The sequence below is a fragment of the Panulirus ornatus genome, chromosome 7, assembly GCF_036320965.1.
Source record: "Panulirus ornatus isolate Po-2019 chromosome 7, ASM3632096v1, whole genome shotgun sequence".
Lineage (NCBI taxonomy): Eukaryota > Metazoa > Arthropoda > Malacostraca > Decapoda > Palinuridae > Panulirus > Panulirus ornatus.
The window spans coordinates 33631403-33652260 of record NC_092230.1 but is presented as its reverse complement, the minus strand read 5'-3'; positions in this window follow the sequence as shown (position 1 = coordinate 33652260).

The following is a 20858-nucleotide window of genomic DNA, read 5'->3' as shown; positions in this document are numbered from 1 at the left end:
AAGGTTTGAAAAATGTCGAAGACAATGAAACCAGTGAAAAAAGAACCCTGAAGTTTCACGCTTGAGAAAGAAGCCCGAAGGAATTGATAGAAGTCTACGGAGGAGATCAACGCTAAAAAGAAAGAAAAAAAAATGAGAAATTGGGAAAAGAGACTAAAACCAAAGCTTGAAGAAGAGGGCGAAAGAAGTTTGAAGAAGATGGCTGGAGGCGAAGCTTGTAGAAGAAGAGGGCTAGAGGCGAAGCTTGAAGAAGAAGAAGAAGAAGAAGAAGAAGAAGAAGAAGAAGAAGAAGAAGAAGAAGAAGAAGAAGAAGAAGAAAAGGGTGCTAAAGGAGATACGTGAAGAGGGAAAAACACATTACCTCTGCCATAATGTTAGTAATCCAGTTGAGGTCTCCCACCAGCATGTGTTGTGAGACGTGGAGGTAGGAGATGTGTTGGAGGGAGCGCCACCACTGTGCCTCCTGCATCACCACGACACCAACATTCGCCTCCCAAAGGGTCTCCAACAAGCACCTTTCTGTAGCCCAAATGATGAATTAGTCACTTGAACTTCAGTCTCAATAAGTCTTATTGAATTTCAATGCAGCTGTATAGTGACTGATACAACAGTACAGTGACTGGTACAGTTGTTCAGTGACGAATGTAGCAATACAGTGACTGGTACAGCTGTACCGTGAATGATGCAACAGTAGAGTAACCGCAATAGCTATACAATGATTGTTGCAGCTGTACAACGAGCGATACATGTGTACAGTAACTGATACATCTGTATAGAGATACAACTGTACAATGACTGCTACAGCTGTATAGTAACTGATACAGCTGAAGAGTGACTGATACACCTGTACTGTGAACGTTAAGGCTGTACAGTGACTGATCAAGTCTGGACTTTCGTGAAAGTGACAAAACATGATGACAGAACACCTTAAGTGGCGCGAATAACTCCCATGCTTTTATGACTGATTCCACTCTTTACCGTTGTCAACTACAGGTTGACTGTAACTAATGAGGGCACTGTAAACACTAGCACGGTGATTGAAAATATGTCCTCTGCTTCAATGAAGGCACTGGAAGCTTCATCATGATAACCCGAGGGGTACTTCATTTTTTCTTTTTCTTACGATGGAGGCTCCAGTCAACGACCAAAGGCCACATCATGGCCAGGCTTTGAATGAAATATAGAAAGGTTAATGAAAGGAAAAAAAAGAGGAGACAAGGGAAAGTGTTTATGAATTTTGGAGGAAGTGAAAAGCCTGTCTTTTAAAAATGTAGCTTGGTCATAGTTATTGGGAAAATCATGAAAGGGGTAAAGAGTTACAAATCTTCGAGGTGTAGTCGAAAAAGGATGTAAAAATCTGTAGAGTTAGGAGATCAGTCGGCGAAACAAAGGAAGAGGAAGACCAAAACTTTATTGGTCACTAATAGTTTTGGACCCTCAATATCAAAATGGTTACCTGGTGAAATACTCTTTTCTTTTAATTACCGAATAATTCAAATCCTAGTTAACAGGATTTTCATTATAGTAAACCTTATCTTCAACTTCTTTTTTTCTCACTAGTTATCTATCTTTAGATGAGGTAAGTTAGTATCACAACACAGGGAACATCTACTTTCACCAACATGAAAACCATCGTGTCACTGTCCAACATGAAGACCCCTACTCCTCCATCGTGGCACTCTCCAACATTGAGACCCTTACTCCTCCTCCATCGTGTCACTCTCCAACATTAAGACCCTTACTCCTCCTCCATCGTATCACTCTCCAACATTAAGACCCTTACTCCTCCTCCATCGTGTCACTGTCCAACATTAAGGCCCCTACTCCTCCTCCATCGTGTCACTCTCCAATATCAAGGCCCCTATTCCTCCTCCATCGTGTCCCTCTCCAACGTCTGGACACCACCTGGGATTACTTGCCTGGATGGGCCTGAGACACGAGGTACAGGTGTGTGGGGTTGACGGTGCTGACGACCTGCATCGTGGCGGCCAACAGGTGTGGGCTCAGTATGACACATCTGTTCTCCTGCAGGTTTGAGGCAGGACTCAAGGCCAGCACAGGCGGCAGGGACCGCTGAGGCACGTCTCTCATCGCCTCTACATCTGTGGGTCATATAACATCACTACTTTACTGCTTTTCTCCATCATATAATATACACTATATCATATATCATATACTACATCATCTCATATTGTATATTACATTATATCATATAATATAGTTTTGTATATAGCTCCTTTCTCATACCGAAGTATAAACTCTGCACACGATTTTGGTTCAAAGGTGGTGTCTTTGCTTACTCCATCAACACACCTGTTGCATGCTTTGAGGACCTTAAGTCCCCAAACTCTGATATTATGAGGCTCGTCTATCTGTCTCCCAACTACCCATGACTTTCATTGTTTCGCCTACTGCTTTCCTAATTCTACATTTTGTTGTATCTTTCTTCGACTATTTCAACTTCAAAGAGGCCCTGACATCCTCTAAACCGAAAGGCAAGATCCCTTACCAAGGGGATTTCAACGTTCACCATAGGGAGTGGTTGAATTTCTCCCATACGGATGTTGGGGGGATTGAAGCCCTCACTTCACCATTCTCAGTGATCTAGAGAAAACTATCACCCACCCTACCCATATTCCTAACCGCTGTGACCACTCTCCTAATATTCTGGATCTGCATTTCACCTGTAATTTTCACCTGTAACATTTCACCTGTAATATTTCACCTGTAATATTTCACCCCTAATTGGTTCATCTGACCACACTCTCATGAATGTATCTATATTAACGGCACCTCGCCTCTGCACCCTCCAGCAGCCCCTTCTAAAAGTGAATATTGGCACCTCAATATAGCTGACTAGAATAACTTACGAAAATGCTTTTCTGACTTTCCTTGCGTAAATTACAGTCTGTTATATGATGATGCTTCTATCTCCACCAAATCTTCCCCCAAGACAAACTATTCTTCCAATCCAGGGTTCAACTATTCCTGTTCTAGGCCATTCAGGTAAGGGATCAAGCATATCCAGTTTGGAAAACTCGCCTTCCTCCGACTCCTATTCAGCATTTATCACTGCCCGTAATAACTGCAAGTACATTATCCGTGAGGCAAAGCGTCCCTTTATTCACAAGTGCGATAACCTCTCCTCTTCAACCACTGATGGTTATTTGTTTTCTAGGTAAGGGGATCTCTAACAACTTCTGTTGCTTTACCTTTTCTTCACTTTTCCGTTCTGACGGTGTTATAGCTGTCTGCCGTAGACAAAGCAACCCTTTTTGATTCCCATCTCTCCTCTAACTCCATCTTGGATGGCTCTTAACACATGGCAAGTACACATGTATATCGTAACGTGATTAGACTAGTTCAACTTGGTAGCTAAGAGCCAGGCACAGACTCATTCAGTCCAGTTATTTGACCAAGACTTGCATGTAGCCAAGATCATCCACACTAGCATAGTTTATGAGCCAAAACCATTTTACAGCCACGCATCTGTAACACAGATATAACGTAATTAATTAATTGTCAAGATAAATGTCGGCTCTACGGTTAACTACCGTGCCACTTGTATCAACTTTGAGAACTTTGAATATTTCAGCATTTACTGGTCTTTTTTTCTATCTTTCTCCGCTCTTAAGGTACCAAATATTCAACTGAGCGAAGCATGGACAGACACTGGTTCGGGCGGGTAATAATCCACAGGTTTATGACCGGATAAACACCTGGGAGACCTCGTTCTCGGTAGCTGAAAAGGAGTGCTTTTAAGGAACATTAGAATCCACACGTTTCTATACACAAGAGACAAACATAAGGGTATATGCACAATTTTCAGCCGTGAGCAGGCATACAAAAAAGTGTGGAAACAGACGTAATGAATGCAACACCACGGGGTGACCCTTGGGTATGACGAAGTGGCCTTTGACCTGATACCTTAAGGGTTAGAACAAAAGCCTGAACCATGGTGCTTAAGGGTCATAACAGTGTGTTCAAGGGCTGTATACTCGTCTTCAAAAGATAAAATAGGAAGACAAACGAACTCCGTTCTTCGAATCCCCCATATCAGATGTTAGCAGTGAACACTTTGCCGAGGTCTGACACATGTCATGCTCTTCAGATGACACTGTAGACGGCTGGTGAGGGGGAACACTTGAGACAGCTGGTGAGGGGAAAACGCAACAGAAGGTTGGCGAGGGGAAACACTAGAGACGGCTGGTGAAGGGAAGCGTAACAGAAGGCTGGTGAGGGGAAACTGTTTAACATTTGTTACGTCTTAGTTTAACTGATGGGAAGAAATGGAGAAAAACATATTTACGTGCGTGAAGCAGAAGTCATGTTTTCTTGGTAAAGATGGGTTATGAGAGTAACTTTTGGAAGTGTGGACATCATCCATTTACATCAGTGACAAAGGGGCCTCGCTCCTGAAAATCAAACAACAACAACAACAACAACAACATCCAAGGTAGAGTCAGGAACTAACCCGGTACAGAGGTCATCATCACGATCATTATGATCATCATCCTCAGTAGGTATGGCGTCAGGCTCCTCATTGTCACCAGTGGGTCCTGTTCGTCAGAGACGTGGCCTCTCACGCTGTAACCTCCAGTACTTGGATCTTCCTCCAGTGACCCGAAACCTAGAAAAGAGAGAAAATATTGAACACAGGTGCAAGACTTCCCTCAACCACGTCTCCTCTGTGTTCACGACCATTAAAGAGGAAAAAGGACAGGATGTTTCGCCAGACAGCAAGGACAGATTGCTGGCCATATGGCCTAGTTTTCTCATTTGGAAAAAGAAATGGTGAATATACCAGAGGGAATCTGCAAAGGATGGAAAATTAAAAATTCTGGACCCAATATACCCGTGTTACTAGACAGCGCCTGCTCGAGGTTATACCGAGAGTGAAATGTCACCTTGAGTGAGGCTGTTATCATTAGGAATACGGTCTCACTAAGGGATTTCTCACTCCCAAAGAGGTCTACCTTTCCCTGGTACTGGAAGTAGTGTAGCCTTGTGTTGCAGGAGCCTTTAGAAAGAGCCTGGATAAAATCAGGACTCACTGAAACTGGGCCTGGAAAATTATAGATAAATAAACAGATATACACATGATTAATTACTCCCTGCCCTATGAGTCTTCTCGCTTTATGAGGTTCCAGCAGAACTCAGGAAGCCGGCCACGTCTTCTTGTCAATAAGTGTAGTGCCGTTGTGTTCACGTTCATGTGCCGGGAATGCAGGACAACTGAGTAGAAGTAAGTGTTCGGTGTCTATTTTCTTGTAGCTGCTTCGTGGGCATGAAGGGTTTTGGGATATGTGGACACAGTGTTTGTAGGGTTATAGTGACGGGTGATGTCCAGAGTGTAAAGGGGAAGGTGTGACTCGTGTTTGTCTAGAGAGTGTGGTTTCTGGTGGGAGTATGTCTGGTGGGTTAAAGTTTAAGACTGAGTTGAGAGGTCGAATGTTCAGTGCTTGCCAGGTTATTTCAGTGCTTATGTGTTTTGCTAGTGTCCTTTTTTTGTATGGGTGGGGGCGCGGTGGGGTGGGTGTCTTTGAGCAAAGGTTACTGAAGTGTGAAGCAGGTGTATGTTTTTTTCTACTTGGGATATCCAATGCATGCTGAGAAAAGTATACAGAACATTCTGATATTAGGATAAAGATAATGCTGAGAGAAGTATACATGACATACTGAGTGTCAGCATTTCAGAGTATGCTGAGAGAGAGAGAGAGAGATGTGCAAGTTCGTCATGATTTACTGAAGTAAGAGAGTTTAGTGGTAATGACAGTGGTGAGTGGGTGATGACAGTGGTTAGTAGGTGATGACAGTGGTTAGTAGGTGATGACATTGGTTAGTGGGTGAGGACAGTGGTTGTGGGTGATGACAGCGGTCAGTGCGTAACGACAGTACTTCATCATCTTTCCAAACTTCCCTCCTTTGGCTTTCATGCATCTTTCTGCATAACTTTCCAATCGTCCCATCACGCCAGTCGTTGATGGAGCGACCTTATCCTTACAATGGTGTCCCTCAGGCTTCTGTCCTGCCACCTACTCATTTCCTCCTCATCATAAATACTCGTTCTTAACCTCTAATAATACCCACTCTCACACCGATGATTCAACTCGACAATCTTCATCTTACTTTCCATTCCTTCCAGACCCCAATACGCCTTCGATTTCTCGCACCGAACATTTCGTCTTTTCAATCGGACCTGCACAGCATCTCGTAATAGGTTAAACCTAACAGTGTAATTTCCTAGATCAGTTCTAAATCGCACTCGTTTTTAATTGTTAGATTGCCGAACAATACAATGTACCCCTGCTGGGATAACCATGTCTATCCAGTCTATCCAGGAAACATCACATGATAAACAAAATCTGCTTCCCTAAAGTTGGTGGTGTCTTACTAGTACAAAAATGATTTCTTTTCATATGTACAAGTGTCTCATTCAGTAAGTTTGTGCGTGGAGACTAACCACACAAGGATTGGCCTTTATCACATCTTCTTTTCACAGACATTGAAGCTGTGGGTTTCTCTTTCTTCTTTCGTGTTTCCCTCTTCCTATAACCTTTCTACTTTTACAAATCAGGTCTCGAACACCTGAGGAGCTTGAATTGACTTTCTCCACTTGTCCTCAATTTTCCTTTCATCCAAGGTGGCCACAAATAGGGCATCTTCCTACTCGTCAATATCGAAAAAGAAGAGAATAATGGTGTAGTGTGGGCAGAAGGTAGGGACACAGTACTCGGAAAGCAACACTGTACCAAGAGAGCGATTTGTCATGGCGGGCAGGGACCCTGAGCAACTACACAGTAATAGGAAAGAATAGTCCAGTCACTCTACATGGGTAACAGTTCAACACGTTGGGCAGGAAGGAGAGCCCTAATACTCACCGAGCCTGGACACCCACTACTCTGCTTCTCTACCAACGAGAAAACGATTGGTGTATCGACGGAACACTGGCGTTCTATGTGCTATATTGTGGATGACCATTAGGTGACTGAGGCGCGATGTTTATCGTTCAATACATGGCCAGACCTGCGCTATGGTACGCTTATACCTCTCAACACTTACCTAGGGACCATCAGGACCAACCAGGGACCATCAGGACCAACCAGGGACCATCAGGACCAACTAGGGAATATAAGGACCAACCAATGACCTCAGGACCAACCAGAGACAACGAAGACCAATCAGGGGCCATCAGGAATAATCAGGAACCATCAGAACCAACCAAAGACCATCAGGACCAACCAATGGACAACGAGGATAAATCATGGGTCATCAGGACTAACCAGAGGCCATTAAGACTAAGAACGGACCATCAGGACCATCCCGTGACCATCAGGGTTATCCAGGGACCATCAGAGCCAACCATGAAACATTAGCGCCAAAAAGGGATTATCAGGCCAAACAAAGAATGACCAAGGCCAGACAGGGACCATTAGGACCAACCAGAGATCATCAGAACCAATCAGGTACCATCAGGACCAGCCAGGGCTATCAGGACCAACGAAGAACCATCAGAACTAATCAGGGACCAGTAGGCCTAACCAGGGATCATTAGGATCAACCAGGAACCATCAGAACTAACCAGGGACTGGGCGACCAAACAAGCGACCACCAGTATCAACCAGGAGCCATCAGAACCAATCAGGGACCATCAGAACGAACCAGGGCCCATGAAGACCAACCAGGGACTATCAGAACTAAACAGAGACTATCAGGACCAACTAGAGACAAGCAAAACCAAGCAGGGACCATAAGGACTAATTACTGACCATTAGGACCAACCAGGGACCATCAGAACCAACTAGAGACCATCAGAACCAACAGGAGACCATCAGGGCAAACTAGGGATAATCAGAACCAAGCAGGAACCATCAAGACCAACCAGAGACCATCAGGACAATCAGAAATGATGAGGACTTATCAGAGACCAGCAGAACCAACAAGGAACCATTAGGTCCAACCAGGAACCATCAGGACTAACCAGGGACCAGCAGGCTGTAGCAGAGATCACCAAAACCAACCTGGGACCATAAAGACTATGAGGATTAATCAAGGACCACCAGGACCTACTAGGGACCATAAGGGCTAATCAGGGACCATCAGAACCAACCAGAGACCTTCAGAACTAATCTGGGGCGACCAGGGTCAACCAGGAGCCATTAGGACTAACCAGAAACCATCAGGATGAACCAGGGACCATGAGGACAAACAAGGGACTACAAAGACCAATCAGGGACCATCAGGACAAACCAGGGACCATCAGAACTAAACAGGGACCACAAGGACTGACCAGGGACTATCAGGACCAACCAGGGACCATTTGAACTCACCAAGGACCATCAGGACCAACCAAGGATTATCAGGACAAATCAGGGATGATCTGAGCCAAACAGGGACAATCAGAACCAACTAGAGACCATCAAGACCAACCAAAGACCATCAGGACCAACCAGGGACCAGCAGAACCAATCAAGGACCACCAGAACAAACAAGGAACCATGAGGCCTAACCAGACAGAAGTAGTTTTAACCAGAGACCATCAGGACCAACCAGAGACCATTAGGACTAACCAGGGACCATCACAACAAACCGGGGACCATCGGGAATAATCGGGGACCAGCAAGAACTGGGGAGCGGGAGCGCCTGGGAATGGAATGGCTAGGGTAAGGATGGGAACAGAGAGGGATGGGGCACGGCAGGAACGGGGAGAGCTGAGGAAGGGCTGGGGAAGGAAGGGCAGGAGTAGGGCTGATGACAGGGAGGACTGGAGTAGGTTGAGGGCAGGGAGGACTGGAGTAGGGATGAGGCAGGGAGGACTGGAGTAGGGCTGCGGTAAGGCTGGGGGAAGGCAGAGCTGGAGTGAGTGAGGGCAGGGACAGGAAGGGTTGGAGGAGGGCTTTGGTTAGGGAGGAGCAAGCCTGGCTAGCGAGAGACCAAGAGAAAGACTTGAGAAACATCCATCAAAAGGCGACAGAATCATGGGATATTTACTGTGGTGAATATTATATAAGATTAGAAAAGAAATGGCTAAAGGGAATATCTAATGTTAAGAAAAAGTTGTCTCGCGATCTATTATTGCAGTAGTCTGGCACAACATGCCAACCCTAGCAGTGTGTCATCCCCAGTAGTGTAGTGATCCCTAGCAATGTAGCAAACCCCAACGTAGCAAACCCCAGCAACGTAGCAATCCCCAGCAACGTAGCACACCCCAGCAATGCAGCAAACCCCAGCAATGTAGCAAACCCCAGCAATGTAGCAAACCCCAGCAATGTAGCAAACCCCAGCAATGTAGCAAACCCCAGCAACGTAGCACACCCCAGCAATGTAGCAAACCCCAGCAATGTAGCAAACCCCAGCAATGTAGCAAACCCCAGCAATGTAGCAAACCCCAGCAATGTAGCAAACCCCAGCAATGTAGCACACCCCAGCAACGTAGCACACCCCAGCAATGTAGCATACCTCAGCAACGTAGCACACCCCAGCAATGTAGCATACCTCAGCAGTGAAGCATATCCAGCAGTGTATCACATTTCAGAAGTATAGTAAACTCTAGCTACACCACATGGGTGTGCTACACACCAGACGTGTACTACACCGCATGGGTGTGCCACACAGGAGGAGTGCTCTACACCGCACACTTCTGGTGAGTACTACACCGCATGGGTGTGCTACACAGCAGGAGCGTACAACACCGCACACAGCTGGTGAGTACTACATCGCATGGGTGTGATACACTGCTGAGGTGTACAAAACCGCAAGGGTCTGCTATACGGCACGGATGAACGACACTGCTGGGATGTGCTAAACACATAGGTGTGCTACACTGCTGGGATGTACTACACTACATAGGCGTGCTACACTGCTGGGGTGTACCACACCTAAATATGACTAGTGTGCTGACAATATTTCCTCGTTACTCGCTATAATATTCCCTCACATCAGATCTTGTCGGATTTGATTACATATTCACGACCCTCAATATCTTATACATCGCTATTTTTGTTGACATTTTAGAATACTATTTTTACTCTCCCACGCCTGCTTCCCCCCCCCCCCCCCTCCCAAGCTTCTCATCCTTTGACTTCATCTTCAGACTTACTCATCCTTCTTACTCTTTCTCACCGTTTTTACACTTTCCCATCCTTCTTCTTTCTCATCCTTCTTTCTTTCTCTACTTTACCCTTTCCCATCCTTCTTATTCCTTTTCATCCTTCATCTCCTTTCCCATCCTTATTAATCTTTCTCAACATTCTAATTCTTTCTCATTCTTCTTATACTACCTCATTATTCTTCCTTTTCTCATCCTATTCATTCACTCTTGCATTCTCTCATCCTTATTCTTTCTCATCCTTCTTATCCCTATCATCCTTCTTATCCCTTTTCATCCTTCTTATCCTTTTCATCACTCTCATCCTTTCTCATTCTTCTTATTCTTTCTCGTCATCATCATCTTTTCTCATACTTATCCTTTTCATCATTCTTACCCATTCTTATCCTTTCTCATTCTTCTTACTTTTTCTCACTTTTCTTCTTTCTTATTCTTCTTATTCTTTCTCACCATTCTTACATCTTCTCATCTTTCTCTTTCTCATTCTCTTTCTTCTTTTCCATAATCCTGACTCTTTCTTACCCTCTTTCTCCTTTCAACCTTCTTATTCTTTCTCACCATTCTTACATTCTTTCATCTTTCTTTTTTCATCATTCTAAGTCTTACTTATCCTTCTTCTCCTCTCTCATCCTTCTTATTCTTTCTCATCCATCTTATCCTTTCTCATTATTCTTCCCCTTTCTCATTCCTTTTTCATTCTTATTCTTTGTCATTATTCTTTCCCTTTCTCATCCCTTTCATTTCTCATCATTCTTCCCTTTTTTTCATCCATCTTCTCCTTCTTCTTTATTCGTACATTTTCAAATCCTTCTTCTCCTCTTTCATCCTTCTTACTCTTTCTCGTCCTTATTCTTTTTCATTCCTCTTATCCTTTCTCATCATTCTTCCCTTCATCACTCGAAGTGACGCGCGCGCAGTCACTAACCACACCAGAACCCAGTCACCCAGTCTTGGCATTAGAAGATGATACACAGGTACTTCACTGATACACAGACACAGGATCAACATATGTGAGATGCAGAGATGATCACACAACACAGTATGTAGACATACCAAACTTGGCATGTCACTGGGAGACGAGATTTACAGTGTATCATCAGCCAAGGATGTTTTTACGCGATGAGCGAGTTTGGTGGCAAGATGATATCTTACCATATGCAGCATAGTAGTGTACGTATGTGTTGCGACACGCTTGAAGTTACGGTATGTGCCTGGTCGAAGCTGTATCGGTCCCTGTGTCACTGCCTGTTGAGACAGAGGGTTCGGTACAGCTTCAATCTGGCATGTTGAAGGACTTTTATCCTTTGACTTTACATCGTTCAAATCATTTCAAATCTGGGTAAGGAGTTTAGTGTGTCTCGTAAACGGTAAAGACTCTTACAAAAGTACTTATCATTGGGTACGTAAGAGAGTAACGTAAAGCTTATCAGACGCCAGCTATTCGAAGCAAACGTGGATATTGTTGCTTCACTACCGGGCGGGGCTTGTTTACGTCTGTATAACGAACCTGCAGACTATCAGATGCAAAATGATGGCCTACTGGACAAGACCAGGCTCCATCTGTAGCCTATCTGACCCAACAGATCACGGTGAAGACAATGACCTGACAGTTGACTGAGTGACAGGTGAGCCTGCACCAGATATCGTTCTACGTGAAATAATACACAAAACAAGTGTATGAAACAGTGCATCATTGCCTGGCTCAGTGGGTGATGTGTACACCTGCTTCGAATCTTCAGACTTAGGAAAATATAATTTATGATGACTGAGTGACACTTCTGATGAAAAACAGACTAAATTCATGATGAAAACTGTGCTGATAAACACATTTTGAAGTAAGATAACACTTTCAATAATGTTAACGTTTCAGACAGTCACACATTTGAAAGAGGACGCACTTCGTGCAAGCTCTCATTACATTAATGACGTACGGCAGGAGGTTTTTATCATTAATACTGAAGTTACAGGGTGGCCTTCACCGTGGATTGCAACATCAGCTTTCAGAAATTATCGAGAGGCATTTTGCCTTCTTCCACAATCACAAAGTGAAGTTTATTTCAAAACAAACTTACAGTAGTCATATGTAAGTATTCAATTACTCCGCAGCGGTGGACTCATGTCAAAATACAGGCAACGACACATGACATAAAAGCAATGACTATACGTACGTTTAGCAAGACCTACATATTTCTGGACTGGCCAAACACGACAGACTGCTGGCTGGGCCTAAGACGCCAATGGCAGGGGCACTGGCTAGGCTTTGGTCTTAGCAAGCCATTATCAACAGCGTATGTTCTGCTGTAGCCTTGAACTCCTGTTTCGAAATCATTCTTGATGCCAAGTTCTTGACACATTCACCACTTCCGTATTTACTTTATGAAGTTCAGACAATGCTTAGATACGCTGACAATTACAAATACACAATGTAAGCTTATTGTTGCCGGAACTAACGCATCCGACACTGCGCAGGTGGTCGTGAACGAGAGTATTGTGGAGGTAGATTCGTTCACATTGTCCACCGGGTGTCTGCTGTCTTGCTATTACTCCTGATAAATGTTGATTGAAACAGCTGCTTCAACTGATGCGCTATTTCTCTTCAGTTATTCATAACTGGCTGAGACAACCGATAACTAACGATTTCTCATTTTACGGGTAGGTTAAAGACTGAAAACAGGATCATAGGTATGATGTAGGAACTCCCAGCGGTACAGTACACCTCAGCAGAGTAGCCCATCCTAGCCGTGCAGTACACTCTATAATGAAGCACATCCCAGCGGCGTAGTATACCCGGACGGCATAGCACATCCTAACAGTGTACCACATACCCAGATGTGTAACATATCCAGCAGTGCTGCACACACCAGCAGGTCGTACACCCCAGCAAAATAGCACATCCCTGGAATGTAGACAATATCAACAATGCAGTACACTCCTGCAGTGTAGTACACTTAAGTAGTGTAGTGTATCCAAGTAGTGTAGTACAAAACAAAAGTGTAGTACACTCCAGCACTGTAGTACACTCCAACAGTGCAATACACCTCAGCACTGTAATACACCAACAGTATTGCATACTCCAGCAGTGTTGTACACCTTAGCAGTGTAGTACATCCAGCAGTATAGTATAACCAGTACTGTAGTACACCCTAGCATACTGTACACCCCAGTAGTGTACCACACCCCAAGAATATAGTGCACTTTTGTGCAATAAAGGGGAACACTTTAGGCAGGCGGCCTTATTTTTCAGATTCTCCCTAAACAGAGTGAAAAATCTTTCAAGTAAATAAAGCAATGAATAGGTAAGTAAAATACATACGATAAAATACAATGACCATATGAAGGCTCACCATTTTCTCGTTTGTTATTCATGGAATGGCTAGATGTCATATAACCTATAATTTCTATGGGAAAGGGTCGTGGTATGGGGATCAAGGTAATAGGGTTAATGGTAAAGTGATCGAGGTACAGGGAACAAGGTAAGGGGATCGTGGTGAGGGAATCGTGGTAAGGGGATAGAGTTTAGGGGATCTTGGTAAGGGGATCGTGGTGAGACATTGTGATAATGGGATCCTGTTAAGGGGACCGTGGGAATAAAATCAAGTTAATAAGATTATGGAAAGGGGATCGAGTATTATTTTTCTACAAGTGGTGTAACTCAGTATCAGGTAAAGTTACGGTGGTGGCTTAATATCATCAAGAGCTGGTTGGCTTTCACATCTCTTCCAGAGTTAGACAGAATGATAGAAAAGTAGATGGACAGACAGATAGATATATAGTTAGACAGATAGATCGATCATTACATAAGAAGATAAACAGATAGAAGGTAAGTGAGCGACAGACGATGGTAATCTTTACTTGCATGTATAAATGAAATGATGGCAGACAGACGATGGTAATCTTTACTTGCATGTATAAATGAAATGATGGCAGACAGACGATGGTAATCTTTACTTGCATGTATAAATGAAATGATGGTAATGTTGCTTTATTTACACTGGGATAGTAACATGTAATTTACAACAAACAATTTATTATTATAGTTTATTCATCATTATCAACAAAAGACTAAATGGCCGAAGGTATAGTTACTAGTACATCAAATGCTGGACCGATCGCTGGTACACAACTTCATCCACCTTAACAATCGTTTGAACATTGCCATTAACTACCTTAACAATCGTTTGAACATTGCCATTATCTATCTCGACGATTATCTAGACATGACCATCAAGTACCCTTTAGTATCGGTTGAACATAACCGTTAACAGCCTTAACCATAAGTTGAACATAAGCACTAACTACCTCGACGATAATTTGAACATAACTGTTGATTACCTAAACGATCTTTTGATAAACTACCTTAAAGATCGTTTGAACACATCCATCAACTACCTTTATGGAATCTGAACATAATCATTAGATACTTTAACGATATGAACATAACCATCAACTGACTTCATAATCTTTTGAACCAAACCATGAGGTACTTTAACGATCGCTAAGGTCATGCGAGATCAGAGGTCAGGTCACCATATGCAAGGGTCGTACCGTCGTGCTCATGGGTCGTACCGTCGTGCTGGAGGCGTTGGGCGGTTAGAAACATCGTACTTTACTGAATATAATATATTTCAGATTTCTATACATACTCGAAACAGAGATTCAATTCTTCTGAAACTAGGTTAGGTTTCCTCTCCCTAAATGAAGAAGAGGAGGAAAAAAGTCCTAATAACCTTCTCATGGTTCGACCCTTCTTAAAACTGCATATGATCAATGAAGTCTAAAATTTGTGAAGACATTATCGTTAGACAACGCAGTGGAATCATCGCTGTGAATACGAATAGTTTGCATATAAAAAGACGAATAAAAGGAAAAGTGACAGAAAATGGTGTTCCTTTTCACAACATCTACGACAAAGGCACTTGTGTAGAAGGAAGGAGGTATAGTACGGAGAGAACTACAAGACTACAAGATAGCCTTCGGACAGAAGGGTAGAAGTATCGTACTTAGAGAACTATAAGACTGAGGGCCTTCGTACAGAACGAAGGGACCATCGTTCCGGAAGAACTACAAGACATAGGATGTGTAATGCAGAAGGAAGGAAGTACTGTAACGAGGGAACTACACGATAGAGGACCTTCATGCTGAAAGACAACAACGTATTCCAGGTGCTACAAAGCAGAGAATCCTTGTAGGAACTGCGAGACACAAGGCCTTCGTGCAGAGGAGGTAACTGACGCACCAAGAAAACTATAAAACGTCAGCATACTTGCCAAAGGTAGTAACTTACCGCACTGACCCTTCGTTCAGAAGGAGAGAAGTAACGTACTACAAGCACTATTAGACAGAAAGCCTTCGTGCAAATTGGGAGATGCAGCGTCTCGAGGGAAGGATAAAACAGACAGTGTTCGTGCAGATGACGGCAGGTGATATGGAAAGGGAGGTACAAGCCAGAAGGCCATTATAGGCAAGGAGGAAACGAACGTACAGCGGGAATTACTAGTTTTGAACGGTTAAGTATATATGATGTGCCTCCGAAACACTGTTTCCGTCCAAGACTGAGAGCCTTTGTGCAGAAAGGAAGTGCTGAGGAATCACAGAACACACGGTCTTCGTGGCAGTGGGAGGAAAGTAATGCACCGAGGGAATCACAAAACATAAATGACTTGCGTAGTAGACGAAGGGAAGTTACATACAGCGGAGCTACTTGTTTCGGATAATTATTATGTGTACAATATGTTCTTTTCAACGTTGATACTGTAGGTTCATGCAACAGAGGGATAATAACTTACCAGAGGAACTACTTTCCTCGGACAACACCATGTACGATAACTTCAATCACCATGACGGATACGGCCGTGACCAGCCCGACGCCCAGGACGTAGAAAGCGCCTTGTGCCTGTGAACACAAGAACTGCCTGGTGGATATAACGACAAGTTTCTTGACAATTGTAACATTACTGGTAAGCCGAAACTGTCTGATTCCATAAGCCATATGAAGTTTAAAGACTTAACTATAAAGATAGCTAAATGTACAAACATTTGGCATTAGGTTTTCACGCAATGTAACATAATGGAAGTAAGATATCTTCCATTATACTCACAATAGAACTGCCACATCAGCTGTCGAATGGTTCCATTACCAGGTGGTCACAACATCAGTGACATAGTCCGACCTGTTACTCTCGCCTAACAAACCATTCGTTGTCAAAAAGAATTTGTTGGCATCGAAAGTTTTATCTGCCAACAATAACAGTACCAACTGTCACGCTGATTTGCCAGCAACTGTCACACTGCCAACAGTCAATCTATCAGCAGTCACGCTTCTGTCACACTGTGACACTGCTAATAGGGGAAAGTATGAGCACTTACACTTCCAACTGTCACACTTAACTAGTGTTACACAATCAATAAGAAATCGACCACCTTTCAAACTAGCACCTTACATTCTACACAATTGACAGCGAGTAACATTCTGTAACATTCTTGTCCCGCCAGACATCATACTTCCAACCCTGACAGCCGTGTCACTCTTCCAGGTGTCATGATTTCAGAAGCCAAATCATCCTTTTTCACCACCAACTGTCACACTACCAGCTGTTTGAAGACGATTTTTCACTTTGCCAGATGTAACACCATCATGACAGCACTTGTAGTGACGCTACCAGCTGTCATACTGCTGGATGATACCACGAAATACAAGTAGCTGGCTCTTTGACACAAGACCAGCTGCCATACGACCAGCTGTCACCATGTCATATGACCAACTGATACATCTCAAGGCCTCACACCACCGGCTGTCCCATTACCAACGGAAAGCCAAGTGATGGCTGACCTGCGTGAGTGAGGCTGGTGGCTGACCTGTGTGAGGCTTGTGGCTAACCTGGCAGAACCTGTGAATGACCAAGTTGAGGCTAGTGAGTGAGTTGGGTAAAGCTGATGGCTGACCTGGGTGAGACTGGGAGTCTGACCTGGCTGAGCTTGTTGGTTGACCTGGATGAGGGTGATGGTTGACCTGGACGAGGCTAATGGTTGACCTGGGTGAGGCTAGTGGTTGGCCTAGGTGAGGCTAATGGCTGACCTGGCAGAGGCTGATGTTTGACCTGGGTGAGGGCTATGGCTGACCTGGCTGAGCCTGACGGCTGACCTGAATATGGGCGATGGTTGACCTGGGTGAGGCAGACGTCTGACCTCGGTAAAGGTGATGCCTGACCTGGATGAGGCTGGTGGCTGACCTGAGTGAGGCTGGTGGCTGACCTGGGTGAGGCTGGTGGCTGACCTGGGTGAGGTTGATGACTGACCTGGATGAGGCTGATGGCTGTGGGGCCGCCAGGGGTGAGGGTCAGGCCGCAGGCTTTGCCGTAGTAACTGCCTTTGATGTGTTCGATGATGCCGTAGCTTCTCATCCAACGCATACTGTCGGGCACACTGAGGTTACTGACTCATCCGGACTCATCTGGCTCATCATGCTGAGGTTACTGACTCATCCAGACTCATCTGGCTCATCATGCTGAGGTTACTGACTCATCCAGACTCATCTGGCTCATCATGCTGAGGTTACTGACTCATCCAGACTCATCTGGCTCATCATGCTGAGGTTACTGACTCATCCAGACTCATCTGGCTCATCATGCTGAGGTTACTGACTCATCCAGACTCATCTGGCTCATCATGCTGAGGTTACTGACTCATCCAGACTCATCTGGCTCATCATGCTGAGGTTACTGACTCATCCAGACTCATCTGGCTCATCATGTTGAGGTTATTGACTCATTCAGACTCATCTGGCTCATCATGTTGAGGTTACTGACTCATTCAGACTCATCATGCAGACGTTTCTGGCTCACTCACACACTTCTCACTCATCATGCTGAGGTTACTGACGCATCTAAACACTTATCATGCTGAGGATATTGACTCATTTAGATATTTCTGACTCACAATGTAGAGGTTACTAACTCATCTGGATATTTTCTGACTCACCTACGTATAAGTTACTGGCTTATCTAGAGGCTTTTAATAACTATGCTTGTCGCACTATTGACGTAATAAGTCAATTAAGATAAAATAAGATTCTTCTGGCTCAACATGCTGAGGTTACTGACTCATCTGAACTTTCTTGTTCATCATGTTGAGTCATCGCAAAGACGTCAGAGGCAGAGGAAAGATTTTATGATCAGTTTGCAGCAATTTGCATTGAACAAGAATCTATCACAGCTGGAGACTAACATACCGGTATCTAAGTGGGGAGAATCCCTTTCCAATAGCTCTGGTCAAGACACGGCTGGTCTATATATCACTAGACTTCTGTAATGTTATAAGGTGGGAAAATCAAGAAGAGGACAGAGAGAAATACTGGAAAAACTGAAGAAATAACAAAAATCTCCAGGATAAAGTAAGAAAAGTTTGTCGGACTCTCCGTACTTAAATATTCTTGATAGTGTCGAGATCCCAGTTAGTTGGGAAACCTACTCGCGACGAGAATATATCAATTCTAGTTCTAACTACAATGGAGGATATCTTTAATAATGACGAAGTTGGAGAAAAGTTATTTGGTACAAGTGATCACCGACAAAGTACTTTTGATATCACTTTCAGCACTTGGTCAACATGACCGTCGCGAAGAAAAGACATGCCAGATTTGACACCTGTAGATTTTGATGATCCTCGCATTGCTCTCGACAGGCAAAACTGGGATGATATGATCAATGAAAATAAGATAAGCGTAACTTCAAAAAGCTGACTAAAACTCTCAGCATATATGTCACTGCGTAGTACATAGTCTTTTTCCAAAACGAAGCCAATGTGGTGGAACTATGAAATACAGATCCTGTTTTCTAATAAAGTAGCTCATAAGAAATTCAAATAGACCAACAACCAACATAACAATGTTAATTGTGTAAATTTGAGCAGAGAAACTATGAGACTTATACGACCAAGTTAACGTCAGAGTGAAGCGTAGATTGCTGAAAATAGGAATAGAATCCCTAAGGAGTTTTATAGTTATAACAGAAGCAAGACTCATTCCTACGTCAGTTCAGAAAACGATGACTTGGTTCAAGACAAGGAAGCCATGATAAAACCTTAAATGATTTTATTTTTTGTATCTGTCTTTACGATCGAAGACACAATCAAGTTTCACTGATAAAAGAGGCGAACATTCTGCAACATAATGACATAAAAAACTGAAGACATACTATCGACAATAAACGGAATAATAGTAAACAATACGGCAAGTCCTGATATGTCTTATCCCAGGACAATAACTGCTCTATTCAGTAAATCACTTGCTACACGGAGAGTTCCAGATAATGTAAGTTTTCCAGTGTAAGACCGATATTCGACAAAAGTCACTGCCCGAAAATTACCATCCTATCAGCTCATCATCTGTAGTTGGAAAACTTAATGAAACCATCATTCGAGACAAAACTTTACACAATTTAGCATGGTTTTCGATGAAATCGTTCAAGTCTAACAATTCTCCTTGGCTTCTTTTGTCATATAATCAACATGTATGATGAAAGTAAAACAGATGATGTCCTCTTTTTAGATTTTTCAAAAATCATTCACTAGAGTTCGCGATCAAGGCTTACTGGTAAAAGTCACATGATATAGACGAGGTTGTACTTCGGTGGATAGGAAATGGGTTGACTTATCGTAAACAAAGAACAGTGATTAATGGTTAAGCCTCAGAATGGTTAGACGTAACAAGTGGTGTGCCACAGGGATCTGTCTTGGGGTCGGTCTCTTTCACATATATATATATATATATATATATATATATATATATATATATATATATATATATATATATATATATATATATATAAGCTGCACTGTAAGATATCATTGACATTAAGTTGGGAAATAAATCTACAGTATCTTGTTCTGGTCACCCTACTTGAAAAGAGACACAGACAGGATTGACAGAAAACAGCAACTACCTATCAAGATGAATCCTGGACTGAGAAATAAATCCTATGAAAGGCAAATAAACAACATATATCATCAATTTAGCTTAGACGAGAGAAGGCTTTGAGGAGATGTAATACAAGTATTCTAAAATTCAAAGGCTTTCATACTCAATCTAACAAGCTATTCAAGGATAGATTCATCTGATTCAATTCGCAGTAATGAATACAGAATTGTGAGCAAACGATCTACCACAAATGAGGCGAAGGACTATTTTTTCAATAGATTTGTTAGCATGGATTGATTTGCCATTACAGTGGTCGAAAGTAGTCCATAAATACGTTTAAGAACAGACTTGACGAATATTTCACTGCAAGTCCACGACTTACATTATTTGCGCCTCTATAGTAACATTAACAGTTTGCAGGTTTTCCCTGTAAATTATCTGAATGCTATCCAACTTTTACTACACTAATCTTGGAGTCTCTGACACCTTCCACTTTCACAAACGGCCTCGATGGGGACCCAGTGGTTTGTTGCTGTGTGAATCCCTTTATATCTAAACATTCTTACTTACGCTGAGGTCACTGGGGCATCTAAACACTTCTTGATCATCTTCCTGAGGTTACCGAGTCATTTGGATATATGATTATACTGTCGTTAGTCATACGTCAGGATACACCTAACTCAACATTAGTGACCCATCTGACTCATCATGCTACCATCTGCCGCTGGTGTTAGTGATGCTTCCGACACTCCATTGTGATGAAGGAATCCACTCTGTAAAATGGCTCTCACTGTTTGGAGTTCAGCCGTAGTGCTGGGGATGACTGACTGGTTGTTC